This window comes from Trachypithecus francoisi, unplaced genomic scaffold (genome assembly GCF_009764315.1).
Source record: "Trachypithecus francoisi isolate TF-2019V2 unplaced genomic scaffold, Tfra_2.0 Lachesis_group13, whole genome shotgun sequence".
Taxonomy (NCBI): domain Eukaryota; kingdom Metazoa; phylum Chordata; class Mammalia; order Primates; family Cercopithecidae; genus Trachypithecus; species Trachypithecus francoisi.
This window is the reverse complement of record NW_022681458.1, coordinates 49446190-49467005: the sequence shown is the minus strand read 5'-3', so window position 1 is coordinate 49467005 and position 20816 is coordinate 49446190. Positions and strand designations below refer to the sequence as shown.

General features: G+C 33.4%; 1 long non-coding RNA gene across 1 annotated transcript; it reads left to right on the top strand.

Annotated features, from left to right (window-relative positions):
* The first annotated feature begins 6153 nt into the window (after positions 1-6153).
* On the top strand, positions 6154-19418 carry LOC117095349. The gene is made up of 3 exons (XR_004441933.1): positions 6154-6257; positions 8721-8820; positions 18646-19418. It is a non-coding gene; the product is annotated as an uncharacterized LOC117095349 (long non-coding RNA).
* The last annotated feature ends 1398 nt before the right edge of the window (positions 19419-20816 follow it).

Genomic DNA, 20816 nt, shown 5'->3' with positions numbered 1-20816 from the left:
ATTAATTTTGGTAGTTTAAGTTTGTGATTTCAGTGCTGAAGAGAGTTTATTTCATCTTAGGGCAGTGGGGCTCAGTCAGGATTTCACATCACAATCACCTGGAGAATTAAAGGATACTGTTGCTGAGTTCCTATTTAAAGACTTGTAATCTCTAAAAGTGACACAGAAGCATTGGTATATATATATTTTTAAAGTTTTCCTGGAGAAACACATAGCCATGATTGAGAATCACTGTCCTGGGGAAAGTAAGTGGCTATTTTCTCGTTACTCAAATAGCCAAGTTTCAGGAGGTAAAATACTTACCTTTTTTCTCAATTAAAACTTGTAAAACACACATCTCACCAAAGGATATTAAAATGTCTAGCCAAAGCAATATGAACCAGTTGATGTTTGCCACTAGCTTGCCAGTAGTTTAGGAAAAAAAAAAGGAAGAACTGTTACTGGAAGAGAGTTAGATTTAATAAGCAGTAGTCATCTCTATACAATCTGGTGTCTTTTTATTTATAAATTTAAGTAGGTTTCCATTGCTATTATTTTAATCATAGCCTTTTTAAGGCTTAACCTAATGCTTTATTTCAAACTCATTTTGAAATTTATTTTCTGGAGTCAGAAACAGGAGCTAGAATCATCTTGGAATGAAACTTTCATGTTTCTCTTTGGCTACTCATGGCTTCTATTGGGCGAAATTAGAAAAATACTTAGTAAAGGTAGTTCTTTCCAATTTGTATTATTAACACCATCCAGTATTGCATATTCTGAACATTTTACCCATTTATTTCATGCCATAAGCCTCAATCATTTCTCCCTTTATTATCTGTGACATTGATTTTTTTCCCTCGAAGTTGCTTGTCAGTGGTAGAACAGGCCCCCGGAGCACTAATGTTCCCAGCCACTTTGCTGCTGCTCTTCTAAAAAAAAAAAAAAAAAAGAAAGAAAGAAAGAAAAAAAAAAGAAAAATGGAGGGGAGGAACTTCTTTCATTCAGTATTTAGGAAAACTTCATATAAACATCGCTGACTTGCAGCTTCACAACGTGCATTTACACATTAAAGGCTCTGAGGAGCCCTGCAGTGAAATAAAGCAAAACACATCAAGGAAAACTAAACACCTGTTTAACTTTATTGAACTCAGATTTTCTAATATTATTTGATCATGAATCCCTTTTAGCAAGAAACCAGTAAAATAAACTATGGCAATGGATTTCCACCTATTACTTCATTAGTAGCAACAGTTTAAGGAATGAATGAGACTTGAAAAATTGTGTTGCCATTTTTAGGTGCCAGGGCTGGCCATTCCCTTTGACTTGTCTTTTCAGCAGTGAAGTCAGCTCACAATCAGGTCTTCTTTACGTTAGTAGTGTAAATGTTCCACAACTCTATCTTCTGATGTAATGTATTCTGACATCATAAGCACTTTCGGAAAACGATTAAAATGTTAGCCTGACATTTCCTTAGCAGTGATTGTAACACAGAATCAGATACAAGTTGTGTCTGATAACACTACTTTCCAAAAAACTGAATCTTACATTGTTCAACATGTTAAAATGTTTAAATAGGCGGGCGCAGTGGCTCATGCCTGTAATCCCAGCACTTTGGGAGGCCGAGGCGGGCGGCTCACGAGGTCAAGAGAGCAAGACCGTCCTGGCTAACACGGTGAAACCCCGTCTCTACTAAAAATACAAAAAAAAAATTAGCCAGGCGTGGTGGCGGGCGCCTGTAGTCCCAGCTACTCGGAAGGCTGAGGCAGGAGAATGGCGTGAACCCGGGAGGCGGAGCTTGCAGTGAGCCGAGATCGCACCACTGCACTCCAGCCTGGGCGGCAGAGCGAGACTCCGTCTCAAAAAAAAAAAAAAAAAAAAAAAAAAAGTTTAAATAGAAAATTTGCAAGATTTAAAAGAGAATTTAATTGACTTATTTGCATGTCTATACTTATTTCTTTACAGTATAAATCTGAACAGTTAACCACTTGCTGATTATTATCAGAGCTTGCAGTACAATGACATGGCAAGATCACATGACAGGGGATAGGCAGCTGTAACTATTTGAGTTGCAGTCTTTGTCTTGACGTTTATAAGCATTAAAAAGCTCACTCGCTATACAGATATCTCCCATTTTTAGATATATTAAATGTAAAATATATAATTTTACAATAATACATATATAATATATAATAGACATCTATTGTAGATAAATGTAATCTATAAACACTTACATTCAAGATGGATATGTTACTTAGTTTCTCCGACCCTGCTATATATTGTCTTGACCAGAGTTCATTTTAATCCTTAGGTAACAAAGAAACCCTGGTGTAAAAAGAGAAAGAATATGTTGTGGAACTCTAGTGGAGTAAGGACATAGATTATGGGAAGGACTGAAATTTACAACTAGAAAATTATCAGGAGTTAAGGCACATGTTTAATCTTTCTGGGGCTGCATTGTCTCTATTTTTTACTTTAGCTGTTTACATCCTTTGTCTGAATGGACCAGTATTCTCTGTGATCCTACCATACCCATCTTGGATATAAGTGTTTATAGATTGCATTTATCTACAATAGATGTCTATTATATATTGTATATGTGCTATTGTAAAATTATATATTTTACATTTAGTACATCTAAAAATGGGACATATCTGTGTAGTGAGTGAACTTTTTAATGAACTATAGAACTAGTTTATTCATAATTATATAAATTTGCAACTTTCATATGTAAGATTTGCTTTTTTTTTTTTTTTTTTTTTTTTTGAGACAGGGCCTGAGGCTTACTGTTTTCCAGGCTGAAACGCAGTGGCACTATCGTAGCTTACTGCAACCTCAAACTCCTGGGCTCCACCACGTCCAGCTATTTTTAAAATATTTTGTAGAAATGTGGTCTTACTATGTTGCCCAGGCTGGTCTCAAACTCCTGATCTCAAGCAGTCCTCCTGCTTCAGCTTCCCAAAGTGTTGGGATTACTGGCATGAGCCACAGTGCCCAACTAGATTTACTTTTATATGTAATAGTCAAATAATGTTGAATTTTAAAGATCTTTAATTTTTGCTCAGGTACATCATTCTTCATGTATGTATACACAAGATGTAGCAAATTGACATATACACAGTTGGCATGCAACAAATGGTGGTAAATTAAATTGAAATGTTTAAACGAAGTGTATTAATCAACCCACTTTGGAAAGAATGCACCTATTTACACTATTACCAGGGATGGTAGTGAAATCTCCTTTGAATAATCTGAAGTTCTTTTATCCTGTCTTTTATGGGCAAGACCTATTTTAGAGTCAAAGTCCAGCACTGAGAATGTGAAGATTCGAGCGCATCAGGGGTTGCCTAAGCAAAGGACAGTGGGTTTTAACTGTTCACGTCTTCTGCTTATGTGTTCCCTAAGGAGTGGTCATCGGTTTTATTGCCTCACTCTAAGAGTATGTTATTTGTGTTTTGGGGGTGTTATTATGCTTTTAGATTTTTGGTATCTATGTATTCCCATGGCTTCATGTCAGGAAATCCACTACCCAATTCTTCAAACCATAAAACAAATAAATGAAAATTCTCTTGATGCAAAATTTGAGGTTTTTCAAATGAAAGGAAAGGAAAGATAAAGGAAGGTAGGCAGCTGGTGATATTTGGGGACCAGACATACACACACACACACGTATAGACTCTATCTTTATCCATGTATCTATCTATCTATCTATCTATCTATCTATCCACCTACCTGTCTCTCTATTGGCATACTTCCTTTTATTGTGCTTTGCTGCCTTTTTTTTTGTTTGTTTATACAAATTGAAGGTTTGTGACAACTGTGCATTGAACAAGTCTATGGGTGATAGTTTTTTTAACAGCATATGCTCACATCATGTCTTGGTGTCACATTTTGGTAATTCTCACAATATATCCAACTTTTTCATTATTATTATATCTATTTTGGTGACCTGTGCTCAAAACTTCAGTGGAAGAAGTAACTGCAGATGTGGTGGAAATAACAAGAGAACTAGAATTAGAAGTGGAGCCTGAATTGCTGCAATCTCATGATAAAATTTGAATGGATGAGGAGTCACTCATGGAAGAGCAAAGGAAGTTGTCTCTTGAGATGAAATCTACTCCTAGTAAAGATGCTATAAGGCTTGTTGAAGTGACAACTTAGTTGATAAAGCAGTGGCAGAGTTTAAGAGGATTTCCTTCAATTTTGAAAGTTTTGTGAGTAAAATGTTACCAAACAGCATCAGATGCTACAGAGAAATGTTTCATGAAAGAGCATCATTTCAAATTTCTCAAACTTTATTGTAGTCTTATTTTAAGAAATTGCAACAGCCACTTCAGCCTTCAGCAACCATGACCCTGATCAGTCAGCAACCATCAACAATGAGGCAAGACCCTCTACCAGCAAAAAGATTGTGACTTGCTGAAGGCTCAGATTATTGTCAGCATTTTTTAAGCAATAAAGTATTTTTAAATTGAGGTATGTATGTTATTTTTTAGATGTAATGGTATTGAATATGTAATAGACTACAATGTAGTGTAAACATAACTTTCCTATGCACTGGGAAAGCAAAACATTTGTGTGACTCACCTGACTGTGGTGGTCTGGAAACTAACCAACATTATCTCCAAGGTATGCCTGTACACACAAACACATGTATATACATACATGTATATTATATATAATAGATACATAATGTGAGTGTATATATATAAACACATGTATACATCTATACATTATAAACAACTCAATATTCAAATCACAAATAGTTTATATAGAATCATCCTGGCTTTTTAGCCTCAGATCTCACTCCACAAATTTAACTGCTGTCCACTAGTCTTTTGAGAATCCTTTAAGATTTGTCCAGGCCAATCATCCTGTCATACCCTCTCTCTCTCTCTCTCTCTCTCTCTCTCTCTCTATATATATATATATATATATATATATATATATGTGTGTGTGTGTGTGTTTGATTTACAAATGAGCTCTTACCATATATACTGTTCTATTTCTTGCTTTATTCACTTAACACAAAGATACTTGCTTCATTGGAGTTGATAGAATGCCATACTAGATATCTCATAATTTATTCAGTTTCTTGCTTATAGATGCTTATTTTATTTTGAAATTAAAATGTAATGCAATTGTGACACATAACATCCTGTCTCTTTGCAATGAAGATGTCTACCTCATCCCCCCAACCAAAAGGGTAAAGGCCACAAAGAGAACGTTACTAGGTGTTTACTGGGAAATATTGAGGTAGCTAGCCAAACAAAGGCTTACATTTTCACTCTTAACTACTCTCAGTGAGGAACATGTTTAACACGAGTGCCTTATTAGAAATATCTTTCAAGTTTACTTCATGTATACTTGTAAACAAATGATGCAGTTGCAACACGATTTCTTACAAGCTCTTTTTTTTCATTTGTTGTCATAATACATGATTATAACCTTAACATCTAATGTAATATTAGTTACCATATTATATTTCAATGTTATGTGGATTGGTCTTGAATTCTTTCCAAAGAAGTTTAATTATATCATATCACAATGGATGCATATATATATATATATATATATATATATATATATATAACAGTGTTTAACATGACACACCAGCATAGACCAAGTGAATTAGCTCTTTTCTCCTACAAAGGTTAATCTTTTCTTTCAGTTATAGAAACTTTCTTTTCTGTTCACAAACCCCTATGACACAAGTTTACCTATATAATAAACCTGCACATGTACCCCTGAGCTTAAAATAAAAAGAAAAAAGGAACTTTCTTTTTCAGTTATAGAAAGTTTGTTATTGAAAATGGTTAGTTTTTTATTGTTTGTTTGTTTTTAATTTTCCAGTGTGACAATTAGCTATGGATTTACAATTATACACCGAACAGGTTTGGGGGCAATAGTCAGGAAATTGAACAATTGAATTGAAAAATCTTGTTCCATGTTCTGGCTCTGATCCTTGTGATTATGTAAGTCTCATCTTCCTGATACTCAATTTCATTATATATGCAACAATATGAGGATTAAATAAGATTTGTTATCTGTAAGATGCTCTGTAATAAGACAGGTATTATTTGCTATTTACTATGTACAAAGCAAAATAAGTTTATGCTATTTGATTTTTGTTGCCAAATCCTAAATCAGCAGCCGTTATTAATACTGGTGACACCTTTTCTCCAATTTTCCCAGCTCTGCATACTCTGGATTAAGAAATTACTTCTAATTCTAGACCAGGGAAGATATAAAAAAATGTAAATAGGTGGATCTGTGTTAGAGTAAGTGTATTATATATTATCTTACATATGAAATGTTCTATTTTTATATGTGAACTAATGAAGCCCATAAAACTAGGAAACTTTAGAAGACAGGTCCCACAGATTTTAAATACAACTAAGCTACTTTGTCTAAGTAGAAAATAGTAGTTTTCTTCATAATTCTTCATTTCATTGAAAATTTTAACTGTGATTTCCCTTTATGTAATTAAACAATAATTTAGAGATTTTAAACATTTTGGAAGAGTTTTATAGCTGACATGTGTCTTTAAGATATTCATGATGTATGATTTAGTGAATAGGTGAGGAAATCCAATGTCATGGTGAATAGAGAAAAAGCCACTGTTAATTTTATGACCAAATATCCTTTTAATAGGTCAACTCTTTGATGATTTATTAGTAATAATGTTAACAATATTTACACAATGCTTGTTTCTTACAAAACTGTTTATGTATTTCTCACCTTCCTTAAAAGACAGGTGTTTTCATTTCCATTTGAGCGAGCGGGGAATTAATGTTAAAAGATTTACCTAATGTTTTCTAAGAATTCAATGCCCTGTAAAAATAAACTTACCTTATGAGTTGTCAAAATGACTACAAAGAGCTGAAAGAAAGCTTCTCTATCTAGAATATATGTATTGTAAATATCGGTTTCTTAAACCGTTATTACAGTGTAAACAATCACTTCCTTGTTGCGTATATTCTCTCACTTGCCAAGCTGTACTGGAAATGGATGCTAATAACCTGCATTTGGCTTGTACTTTAATGCATTGGAACAGCACATTTCTTAATTGCATATCGAGAGCAGTCTACCAATTTAGATGAAAGAGCTCTGTTCAGCACACACGACTGGGAGGATATTGTGGTGAAAAGATATCAACAATCACTCCATTAATGTTTAGCTTATACTTGCATCTAATGGTCGATCATGCATCTTATGTGACATATGTGAAGATAAATTTACAGCATTAATAGGCCTATATTCCGTAACAATAAGCTATTTCTCTAACAAGTTCTACTGCGCTAATAAATATTGTCTTCCTAGTGTCATGTGATTGAAAGATAAGGGTTAGATGATGTATGTTGCTTTCATTGACAGCAACAAAATGCCTTCACCTTGGTGTACAATATATATTTTTATTATATAAAAACAGAGAACATTGTCACTGTGTGGAAAGTTACATTTCATGAAAATATACATTTGGCAACATTAAATTATCTGTCTGGAGACATGGGTCATCTGCATATAACATTTAAAACTGCAGTTTAGTTTTTAAATGTTATTTATTTTTACTCCACTTTCAGAGAAGATTTAACACAAACTTAAGCCAGTTAAGTAGTCTTTTCGATATCTCTGAAATTGTACATATGAGGTAGCAATCAATCAGTTCAATCTTGTTCAAATTTTATTTCTACAGACATACTTATTGAAAGTTATTTCAGTAATAGATTCCTCAAGTTAAAATCACTTACCATGGGTTCTGAGCATGTGAGAGTATAAATGATATTAATAAAAACATAAAATAAATCTTAAATTTATTATTTTTCCCATTTCAGCATTAAGATGACAACACCATGTAAAAAGTTAATTTTAAAGTCTCATTAATTTCATTACCCATCTCACTAGGCCCTTTTAAATATATTATTAGTACATATATTTCAGGGTATCACATTACTGAGAAGTGAATAAAAGCTGAGGTTCTTCATCCCAGAAAAATACGCATAAGCTTATGCCAAAATATACACATAGTTTCAGGAGGTACAAAGAATTTCCCAAAACTCATGAAGCTTAGGATAAACACCATATTATATGAGTTATTTTTTATTGTTAATAAGGAAGATAATGTTACCCACATTATGTAAGCCATATTCATAAAAAAAGAAGCAATTTGTTACAGAAGCATGATAGTCTATTTCCAAATGACTTGGTTTAATTTATATTTCTATAATATAGATTGACTCTGATAATAAAGATCTATGTTGATAAGTTGCATTAGATTTCAGATTGGGGAATATATGAAGAAATATAAAACCATGTTGAATGCATATATTATTACAAAAATATTTGTATATTATGTCTGTGGTTATTTCAATATTTTTGTAAATCTCTATGTAAACTTAGCTAAGAGGAAAAATGTATTTCATATATCTGTATATCCATATAACTTTAAGAACATGCATATTGACACCCTTGTTCTACTTCTTTCATTATTCGATACTGTCTTTAAAAGTAAAATTTTGCATTAAAAAGCAAACACAAAAAGCAATGTTACCAAAAGAATTTCTTAGGCCATTTAAAAAATTATAGTGAATTTGAAAATATTTTTGTGAATATCTTTGAACCAAATTGATCTCAGAATCTACCATTATTGCTAACAAGAATGCAGGAAGTACAAAAGTCTGCTCCAGTTGTCGCTTAGTATACCCCTCTGCACATTTTTTCTTGATTCATATTACTTGTTACAGGAGCATCCAGTGAATTTATGATAGGATGGGATACCATCCCATCATATCATCAGTAAAGGAATATCATCAGTAAAGGAACACCATCTATGGCAAGAGGGAGGTGAGAATACAATTTTGATCTCTATATCAGTGTCTTGTATTTAATTTTTTCAACCATTAATTTCACTTGTCTTTTACATATCTTATGATATAATTTTTAAATAGTTATCTGAGTGCTTTTACTTTATAGGGTAAGGTAGGTTTTAATCAGGAAGCAGACATTATTATGACAATAAAATAGCAGAAATACTTAACTCTAAAATAGATGATCTTTGCTATAAAAAAGATAAGACTATGTTAATGTGGGATTAATCCTAATTTATTAAGTTTTTATTTTTAGTGTATTGATTTATTGTTAATAATTTGGGACCGTTTCTCATCATTTCAGTGTCATAAGCACAGTCATACAGCTATACAATGAAAGGTATGTAGATATGTGTGCATGGATGTGGTAGGATCGTACATTCATTTTTTCCACAATTTTGAATGCTTGTGTGAGTCAGACCCCAAGCTACCTCTGAGGATGCAGTAGGGAACAAGATTGACAGTCTTAGGGGGTTTAGGAGGAAAATGGGTTTAGTGGCAAAGATAAACATCGAGTAAGTAATGACACAAATAAGTAAATGTAATTGTGAAAATGTTTATGGAGGATTAGTGCAGGTTTCTCCTGCACTCAAGTATGTAGAGTATATAATAATGACAAGTAAGTTGATCTAGGGGCTAGGAAGCTCTTCATTGTTTTCTTCATTTACTCATTTAAATATTGGAGTTTCTCAGGGCTCTGTCTCACCCTCAACTTTTTCTCATCTCCTTCTTGCTTACATAGAGTTGAGGGTGAACTGTTAGAGGGGATTGAGTAGGTATTGCTGTTTAGAGAGGGGAAAATCATGACACAGAGTGTTTATATAGAAGGAGTGAGTAGGCAACTTGTCATAGGCTTTGGAGAGGCCAAATAAGATAAGATTTAAAATGTGCCACTTGAGTTTAGAAGTTGGCGTTCACTGGTGACTTATCAAAGGAAGTATTAATGGAATGGGATTCAGAGAGGAGATGGTAGATTGGGAGGTAATGTGAACAGATGATTTAGCTTCATCTGACCACGAAAGCAAGCTCTATGAGGGCAGAAATTCTGCATCCTGGGAACTATAACAATGTCTAGCATATATTACACTAATAATTGTTTGTTAAATAAATAAATGTTATGAGTTCTGGAAGGTAAGCAAGAGCCAAATTTAGTAGATCATGCAGGTTCTTGTAAATCATAGCAAGACTTTTGGCTTGCTGCTTTCTGAGTACAGTGTAATGGAAAACCACTCAAGGATTTACCCAGAGCCTAGCCAGACTGGATTTATGTCTTAAAATGACCACTGATCCCCCTTGTGTAAAATGGATTGTAACAGTGCAGGCGGGAAAGTTATGAGGCTTTTGCAGCTTTCTTAATGGAAAAAAACAGAGTAATTGAGCAAGCAATCTAAACCAAGTAACCAGAGAATGGGTGGTCAGAAAGAGAGATGTCTGATTTTTTTTGTGATGACTAGATAAATGAAGTTATAATTATATAATAAATGATAGAAAGTAGCATCTCTATTTTTTAGGTTACTAATATTTGTAAGTGGCATAATTCATATTGCCTTTATCATTTATATAACATGACTGCCCTGTGATTGATGACTGGCTATCACAGTCTAACTCTGAACCCATAGGAACTATTTCGGATCCTTCCTAGTATCGGAAATAATTCATTATTTTTATAAATCAGTCATTCTCTACTAATTTATTTTACTTTTACCATGTTCCAGGCACTATGCGAAATACTGGGGATAGAATGGTATAAATGGTCTCTGTCCTCACAGTTTAGAAGAAAAGACAAAGACAAAGTTAAAGCATGAGGAATATTATGAAACGATAAGAACTAGAAAATGTTTGGTAACATCAGAAATGAAGGTGATTAAACCTATTCTAGGAGATCAAGAAAGCCCACTAAACAAAAAAAAAGTAAAAAAAAAAAAAAATAAGTTGAGACCTTGTTATTCAGCGTCAGATGGAAATGGGGAAGAATAACATTTACGGTAAAGAATCATTTAAATATTCAGGCCAGGATTTATGCAGAGTCTGGCTCACAGAAAGGAATACAAGGGCCAGAAAACAATGAGCAATGATGTTGTTTGACAGGCAGGAGCTAAATGGGGCATAGTCATGTAATTCGTGTAAATGATATTGGACATCATTACCAAAACAATAGACAAATAAAGAGGTTTCAAGTAGGAGAATGAAACAACTCACAATCTAGAGTCATAAACCAGATGCCATATTGAGGTTTCCTACTCTTAAAAGATTTTGTTGGGCTTGGCCTGAGTTTTAATTCCTTCATCTGTGATGGAATTCAAAGCCTTACCCACAATTTCTGCAAATTACAAGATCTCACTGTCTTCTACTCCTTTCTAACTCTATACTGCTCCTAGCTGCTTGGTGATTGTATTTGCTTTTCCCCCATGGACTCACAACTCAACTCCTTCATCCATTTCATAAGCAATCTATACATTAAATATTTCATAACTCTAGTGGGTTTTATTGTGACTTTAAGAGGTCACTGGAAACAGACTCCTCTCAAAGTAAGTGCCCCTGTATCATTTACCTTATTCTATCTCATTTTCTTATCTTCTTTCTTTCATGGAGCCAGAAACAACATTTTTCCCTTGTCATATTTAAAATTGTTTTACTTATAATTCTTAGGGTTTTATCTTCTGTCTTCAAGTATGTATCAATATATTCTTTCCAAAATTACACATCTTTCCCTAAGATGAATTTTGGTGACAGCTGTTTGTATATTTTTCATCTGTAATTAATAAATATTCTTTAACTACTGGGTGGAAAAATTATAGTTCATTAGAAATAAAGAAAAGTTCACAAAGGTAACCTAATCTGATTCTTTTATAGAAGAGAAGACACTCCATACCCAGAGAGGTGAAGTTACTTGCTATTTTGCTATTGTCATAACTTGTTCAATCAGTTGGGCAGTTTGGGCAGTTTTCCTAATCCAATGGACAGATGTTTCGGCAGTTTTCCTAATCCAGTGTTCTTTCTGTTGAGATTGTGGCTCTTCTTAGTATTACTTTTATCTCTCATGGGAACTCATAAGCTCATAAATCCTCTCTATGGTTATAGCTTTGCCCCTAATTATAACTTGCCTATGTGGCTTGACCAAAATTTTCATTCATCCAAGGGAGTTGTCTTATCTAAGGATCATTATAGCTTCTGTATCAAAATACCATAGACTCTGTAGCTTAGTAACAGCAGAAATTTATTTTCCACAGTTCTGGAGGATGGGAAGTCCAAGAATAAGCACTGACAGATTTGGTATCTGGTGAGGGCCCTTTTCCTAGTGCCTTCTAGCTGTGTTCACACATGGTAGAAAGGGTAAGGCTACCCTAGAGCCTCTTTTATAAAGGCGCTAATGCAATTTGTGAAGGCTTGGCCCCTGTGACCTAATTATCTCTCAAAGACCCCATCTCTTAATTCCATCATATTGGGTATGAGGTTTCAGCTTGTGAATTTTGGGGGAAGGCACAAACATTGAGACCATAGCAGAACTGTAAAGGATAGCTTTTACTCCACTAACTTTGTTGCAGAACCATGCCCACTGTATTAACCAGGCTGCTATAACAAAATATCACAAACTGGCTAAACAACATTTATTTCCCACGGTCCTGGAGGCTAGGAAGTCCAAGATCAGGCACCAACAGATTCAGTGTCTGGTAAGGGACCTCCCCTTGATTCACAGATGACAGTTTTCTCAGTATGTCTTCACATAGCAGAGGAGGTGAGGGGTCTCTTTCAAACCTTTTTTATAAGGGAACTTACCCCATTCATGAAGGCTCTGCCTCCATGACCTGATAACCTCCCAAAGGCTGCATAAACTGATATCATCACCTTGGATTTAAAAACTTTATTACATGAATTTTGGGAGGACATAAACATTCAGACCATAGCACCCACTCATATGAGCCACAAAATAAAAGCAATTATAATAGCCAAGTGTTGTCATTTTTTCATAAACTAAGTAATGAAAAGATTGCTTATGAATTGAAGTACAGGTCAACATACATACAATGAATAATTTCAGATGGCATATGTATTTTAAATCTGCACAAATATTTACGTCATAGTCATTGCTGAAACCTCTTGTTTTTTCACTAAGCAGGAAAACAATGGCTCATATGAAAGGAGAGAAAAATAAAGAAAAATGGACCATATATTCCCTTTGCTTAATAACATGAATCTTCACTTTCCTAAAAGTGACTAACCTCTGGAATATGCATGTTTCCTGAAATGTATGGCACATACTGTCCTTTTTTTTTTTTTTTCTTGCCATTTGATGATTTCTCTTTTTCTTCTCTTGGCTGTATATTCACCTCCCATGCCCAATCTGGGCATTTTCTAAGGTTTTTGTTCTTTACTCTCCCTCTTTCACCTTCCTTTCCCATTTGTCATTATCCTCTATTCTCAAGATTAAATAATTTCCACTAAGTGAATGATTTTTAAACCTTTATGACTTATTTTCTTTTTCAAGAAACAATTTGCGTTTTAACCTTTTGTAAATTTTGATGTAAGATGTATAATTACCAGTGTCAACATGTTTAAAATTTTGCCTGACATTCCCTCCAATTTTCTCCTAAATGTTTTTCTAACCCCACTCTTTCTGTGTTATCTGTGTGCTTTCATCCTGGTTACTTTCTACAAAAACAGTTTATATCACAGGACTCACAGGTAGAACACTGTCAGGAAGGGATTGTATCATCTGGCCCTAGTTGCTGAAGAGTCTGTAATGAAGCATTTATGTAGAATCTTTATCAAAAAACCATCTGATACCTATTTACCTGATAATAAGAGATCATGATCATCATTATTTCATCACGTGAGATGATAGATGTGAGATCTCTCTCTAAATTCTAAAGAAATGCTCCAATACGATGCATTTTTACTTATTTATTTTGTGGTACATTTTCATCATTAAACTTTTTGAAATCACATATAATGCTCCCAAGGTGAAGAAGCGAAATTGCAAATACTGCAAGTTGAGGTCAATTACTGCTTTTTTTTAAACGATTGCTATAGGAAATACCTATGGCAACAGGTAATTTTAGTTTCTTCTATTTGTCTTGTTTTCTGAATTATTTATGTTTGCTCTTTTACAAACAATTCTATGCTCTATTTAAAAGACGCATACATACATAACTTTTTCTCCTGCTTACACTTATTACATATTAAATTGCCTTAGGGCAAAAAGTAAATATTTAATGAATAGCAAATGTATTGTTTCCCCTAAATAGTGGACTGGTATAGTTGCTGTCTTCAAACGCCAATTTTCACTTTCTCAGTGATACTTTATGCTTGACAAAACCTACCCAAACTGTAGAAAAAGTTTTCTTTTTTGGTTGAAAACTTATCACTTCAATCTCTATGTGATCTGAATACTGGTTGAACAGTGAATTGAGGAATAAAAAAAAAATACAACATATTTAAATATTTCTAATTTTTCTTCTTAATGAAAAATATTTTGAAAAAATTTTAACAGCTCTATTATCTTTGGAAAGTCATAAAATTTTACATAGCCTTGGTTTGAATCCCAGTTCTACCACTCAGTGGCTGTAAGAATTTGAGCACGCTACTTTACATCCCCGTGTTTTTGATTTCTCATATGTAAAATAAAATGGGGATAGAAAGAGGATTGTCAACAGAAATGCACTGAATAAAACATAATAGACAGCACTGAAGAACTTCACTTAGTGTCTGGAATATAGTAAGTGCTCAGTAAATTTTAGTTGCTATCAAGAACATATTATAGGATGAGAACTAAGAATTTAGAAATACCTTAACAGGGCAATTTTCTTATTTCACTCATATCACAGAATGTTATAATTTTTCTATCTACTAGCATAATGTATGGAAGATTGATTGTACTGAGAACATTTTAAAAAATCTGTCTGCATAAGTTGTTTTAATCCATTACAAATGTTTTCTGATTTCCCCTTTACTAAATTCTTTGTATCCAAACAATATGAGGCTTTTAGGTTGTTAGTCTCCTTTCTATATTTTTATTTGTGGAGAAAAATATATCTAAGTCATGATGTTAGAATATTAAGATAATAAGTACTTACGCCCAGATTAATAGAAAAAGAATATCATAAATTAATTTCATTTAATAAAGTATAAAGACATCAATATATCTTCCATTTTGAAGGCTTACTGGAACATGTAAAATTATCATAATCAATAATGATAATATAAATCTTAATTCTGAGAAATCATAGAATCTAAAGCTTTTTCCTAAAATTAAACAATGTTTCCTTCACTGTGTTTTAAATTATGGAGCATATTATTTACAAACGTCATAAACTGTAAAGAAATGCAATATTTATTGCACCCAGGAAGCCGCTACAACAGACACTGAAAAAATTTAATCAAGCCTATAATTAAATTATTTAAAGCCAATTAGTTATTCTCTAGTAAGTGTTTCATTAGACAATAGCACTGTGTGTTTATATCAGCTTTCTTTCTCGCTAAGAAAGAAGAAGTAGTAGAGTTTTTTGATGGACATTTATTTATCCTTTTAAATGTCATTTAAAAATTAAAAGGAAAGCATTGATGTGATGTTTCTGCTTTTCAGTTTGACAGCTTTTAGTAAAATAGAGGACTTTATCAGAATTGTTAGCTACAACCCTTAAATTGTGTAGTTCACTACTGAGGTTGTGCCAGGAAAAAGAGTGACATCACTCTATATAGGTCTAGCTCACTGCTTCATTCACAGACCTTCTTAGAAGCGCAAGTTTCCCTGGGTATTGATTGCAAAAACGATGGTGCCTTCATCATTCAGAGATGCACAAGTTTAGTAAAATTCCAAGGATTTCATCTGTTTTTCCAGCTGAATCTTTTAATAATATTAGAATGAAGGAGGTTTGTTTTTAAGGTTGGTTTCTTTTTTTTTCAAAAAGCATGAAATCTGAACAGATGGGATCTCAGATCCAGCTTAGTGAGAACTGAAGTTGTTTCATACACTTTTTTTTTGTCTTTAGAAACAAAAACCAACAGCATTAATTTAGCCTGAATCTGTACAGTACTAGTATTGTCCATCATAGATAGCTCAGTGATGAAGTGTTAACTGCAGCTGCAGATTCAGTATCTAGGCCTTTGTTGTATTTCCTTTTTTAGGAAGCTATTAATGAGATTCTTTTTTAGTTTAAGGCCATCCCCCTCCCTTTTTATTTGCATTTGCTCTTTCAAGAAGATACTTAATTTGCTAAAACCCGGCATCAGTAATAAGAAGGATACTTTAATAAAGTATTTCGGAATTAAGCTTGAAGTAATTCTCAGTTATTATCTATTTCCTTTAGGAGGAGGAAATAAAAGATTATATACTGTTAAATTTATGATTATATTTATCAGCAGTTATTTATAAACTTCTTTCTTGCTATTGACTAGTACAATGTAAAAGATTTCTTTTATTTCTTACCTTTCTGGGTAAATCACTGTAATTAAGTAACAGAATGCCTTCTGTGTTAGATGTGATATAACTTAGATTCTCCTTGGTTCTCATTTGCTAAGAATCTATTTTATATCTTTACAATATGAGAGTATTTCTCAATATAACTCAAGATATTTAGGGCATTAATTAGATGTTTAAAAGGTGTTCAGTGTCATCTGACGGTATTTTTTTTTTTTTTTTTTTTTGAGACGGAGTCTCGCTCTGTCACCCAGGCTGGAGTGCAGTGGCCAGATCTCAGCTCACTGCAAGCTCCGCCTCCCGGGTTCACGCCATTCTGGTGCCTCAGGCTCCTGAGTAGCTGGGACTACAGGCGCCGCCACCTCGCCCGGCTAGTTTTTTGTATTTTTAGTAGAGATGGGGTTTCACCGTGTTAGCCAGGATGGCCTCGATCTCCTGACCTTGTGATCCGCCCGTCTCAGCCTCCCAAAGTGCTGGGATTACAGGCTTGAACCACCGCGCCCGGCCTATCTGACGGTATTTTTATGAGCAATCATCATATATTTGCTCATCAGACAATAAAAATTATTGCATCATAGAATTTTAGAACCCAAAAGAAACACAAGGCTTATATAGCCCTACTCTCGATTTTCAGAGGAGGCGCTACATGTCCAGAGAGGTGAGGTGACAGACGTGAGTCACATTCCTGGCCAGTGACCATATCAAGATGAAAATCCTAGTGCTAATACAATCTGTTTTTTTGATATCTCATAATGGTCCTCAGGGGCTTGATCCTTTTGTTGTTGATTTTTCCCCAATACACAGTTATATTCATTGAGTTTGACACTCTAGTTATGTTAATTATATAAACCACAATTTATCCATTGCATAAGAGCAGAATAAAGCTATTCATACATGCCAAGGTTTAAGAATGCTTTAGACAATATAGTGTATTGTGTTTTGCAAATAAAGACATTAAAACATTTACAGGCTGTGAGCTAAAAGCTCATGGGTACCTGTCAATACCAGAAGGAAAGCTTCTCAAAAAATGTGAAATACTTGAAAATGTCTTGTGTCAATTGGTTTTATTCTTCTTCTTATTTCATTACCTTGCTGTCTTCAGTTCTTTATAGTTTGTAATCATTTATTAATAGTTTTTGATACAATTTGACTTGTCTTTTATATGATTCAGTCAGCAAAACACAAACTTGAATTATACCCTTAATGAGAATTGTTAATTCTGAAGGCTGTTTCTAAACTTGTCATTCACTCAAATATTTTGGTAAAAATACATTTATTTTTTGTTCTGACTTTCATAAATACCACCCATTCTGTATTGTAACTACTAAAATGTTTGAGTATGCAGAAAACATACTATTTATCAAATACATTTCAGTCTGAGATGCTTAAAGTGAAGCAATTAATTCTAAAGAATTCTTATGTATTTGTGTTACCACTTTATTAACAGGTGTCCAGCAAACATTCTTGTTTGTGTGTATGTGTGTGTGCGTCTATATCTATCTATCTAATGTATCTCATATTCAGGATTCAAAATCTCACTTAAATGTCACCTCTAAGAGGAAGATTATCTAGTCCCCTACCCAAAGTCAACCAACCTGCTCTCTTCACTTAATACTGGGAGTAAGATGCTCAATTACAATTACCCACATACCTTTCTGAGTCTTAATGTAGACTGCAAACTCTTCAATTGTGGGCCTCCATCATATTCTTATTGTTTATTACATTGCCCGGAATATAACAGACACTCAATGACATTTTTGCTGAATTAATACAATAATATCTTAATAATGAGTAAGATAATATATAAATAAATAATTTAGTACTATATAATTACATAGAAACTCTAGGTAATTCAAATGGAAGGAGAAAAAATACTCTATATTTAGGTGATAAATGATAAAGCCTGAATCTAGAAATATGTACATAGATTAGTCGTAATGACTATCAGAGCTCCAAAACTACATTTTAATTCCAAAATGATTTTGCATTTCTGTGCAGAAAAGAGTGAAGTATGACTTACCAACTTAGAAATGTCTCATTTAACTATTTATCCCTAATGATGTTTACTTTCACTTATTTTATAAATTACATTAGGTAAGATATAAGTATTATTTCTTTAATGCAATTAGGTCAACATTTTTCCCAAAAAAATCTTTTCCTGTTCTGTTTTTAGGGCAACTTGCCTAAAATTACTTAAGTACCTTTTGAACTGTTTATTTCCAACATTTAAAAATATTTTTTATGTAGCTGTTATTTCAAAATTAATGCCATAAATTATTTATATGTTTAAATATTGATATCAAAATAAGCCATGTTTATAATTCAATTGTTTGCTATGCCAATCTCTTTATTAATCAACAGAAATGAAATTTCATTTTTGAATAGTACTTAAACTTCTTGAGAAAACAGAGATTGGAGTCTACAGAGGTCAAGGTTGCTGGAATTTGCCCAGTAGAATCCTACGGAGAAGAAAGTGCCCAGAGAGAGCTGGAGAGACCACGAGAGCTACAGAAATCTGCAGAGGTTTCCCTGAGTCTTTGGCAGAATAACAGTTTGCATATGTATGGGGTGAAATCCCATAAGGCCAGACAAGCATAACTTCTAAGGAAAGAAATTTACTGTTGAGCTCTAAGATAGACAATTCTCAGAGCTCACACAGGGCTGGGAATTTTTTTTACTTCCCACCTTGTTAAATACAGGGGCATTCAGTAGACATCCAGGCTGGGCTACACCTTAGATGAGGGGCTTACTCAGCACTAGAATAAAAGCTACTCTGGACCTGCCTTAAAAGAATTTTGAAAGAAAGGTTCACAAGATCACAGTAATCTGTAAGTAACTTAATCTGACAGAAAAAGTTAATCACTTAAAAGAATACAAAAAAAAAAAAAAATGCAACACTCTTGAACATAAATTCCTGATGTCTTTCATCCAGAAAAAATTAATAGATAACAAAGAAGCTGAAAATTTCTAATCAACTCCAAATGTAAGTTGTTAAGCTTTTTTGATTTTAATTAGCCAAAAGTTGGAATTCAATTACTAAATAAATAGCTATAGTTCTATTGTCACTAGAATATATACAAATACTGCATTTTGTGGAGATTTTCCTGTAAAGACAAGTCATGTATTTATAACATCATCACTTAGCAAGCATTTTTCAATCTTACCTTAATAAATATATACCAAACACTATGTGGTCATGACGATTATTTGCTAAAATTTACGTTGTGGGCAAGTGAGGTTCAGCAAATTTACAATGCTTGAAGTACCAAAGAAGCAATTTAAATCTACTGACCTCAAATATACTTTATATTTTTATGCTGTCAAAATACTGCAGGTAAGTTTATAATTATTAAAAGGTGCACAGAATTTTATTGGATAAATATTTCTAGTTATTAATCATGTTTACAGATTGTTTCCTCAATATGTATCTCCTGTACAACTGGTAGTGGTAGTTTCCACCCTAAGAGGCCTGCCACAAAAGAACTTAAAAGCAAAGCTCAAAAGTTCACAGTAGAAAGGTTAATACTATAGTTATTTAGATGTCTTATAGCAATATAAATAAATTTATAAAGTTATAAAAAGAAATGATTTGTAACATTACTTTGAAATTACTACAAGGCACGTGAATGCAAATGATGGTAAAGCAATTATTTAAAGAGAAAAGGAAACAAACCTTGATTATCTGCAATATACCTGCTTTTTCTTCTATCTTTCTGACCAATTCTTCTGTTTTCTTTACTCAATTACCCTTTTCTGTTCATCTTTAAAATATGAGGGAGCCTAAGGACCTCTCTATACACAATATTTTTAGGTAAACTTATCAATCTTATGTTTTTAAATATTCAGATATCACTGGGTCCCTTCAGCCCTGATCTTTTCTCTCTGAAATCTAAAATTATCCAACAACCTATTTGACATTTCAAAATGGAAGTTTAATAGACATTTCAAACTTTATATTACCGGAACAGAATTCTACTCCAAACCTGCTCCCAGTCAAATCTTACCTATCACGGTTAACAAAATTAATTTTAAAATCATGTCTTGTCCGTCAGGCCAAAGTTTACAAATTTCCCATTTTCTCTTGATTAAATCATCCAATCCATTACCAAGTCCTATTGATTCACTCCCCACGCAAACCTCTTATTACCTCTATTATCGCCGACACCCAAGCCACTGTCATCTCTCTCCTGTGTTGTATATTTGCAGTGCTTCGGACTGGTTTCCCTGTACCTACTCTTTCCCCCTTAAAAATCCATAGAATAATCTACGTACAACTTTAAGACTTTTTTATTGATATTCTGTTTTAATTCAAATAAATCCAAATATCTTACCCTGACTTATGAAACTCATAATATCTTACATGACCTTGTACTTCTCTAGTCTAACATCTTCAACGTCATTCAAACCACTGTCATTATCCATCACTGTTGGTTCTATTCACAATGACTCTTCTTCTGTACTTATATATTTCCTTGAAATCCTAAAACTTTAAGATGTAAAATTCCAAGTCTACTTTCAAGAGCACTAGTGATGTGCCACGGGAGTGACAAGGTGCA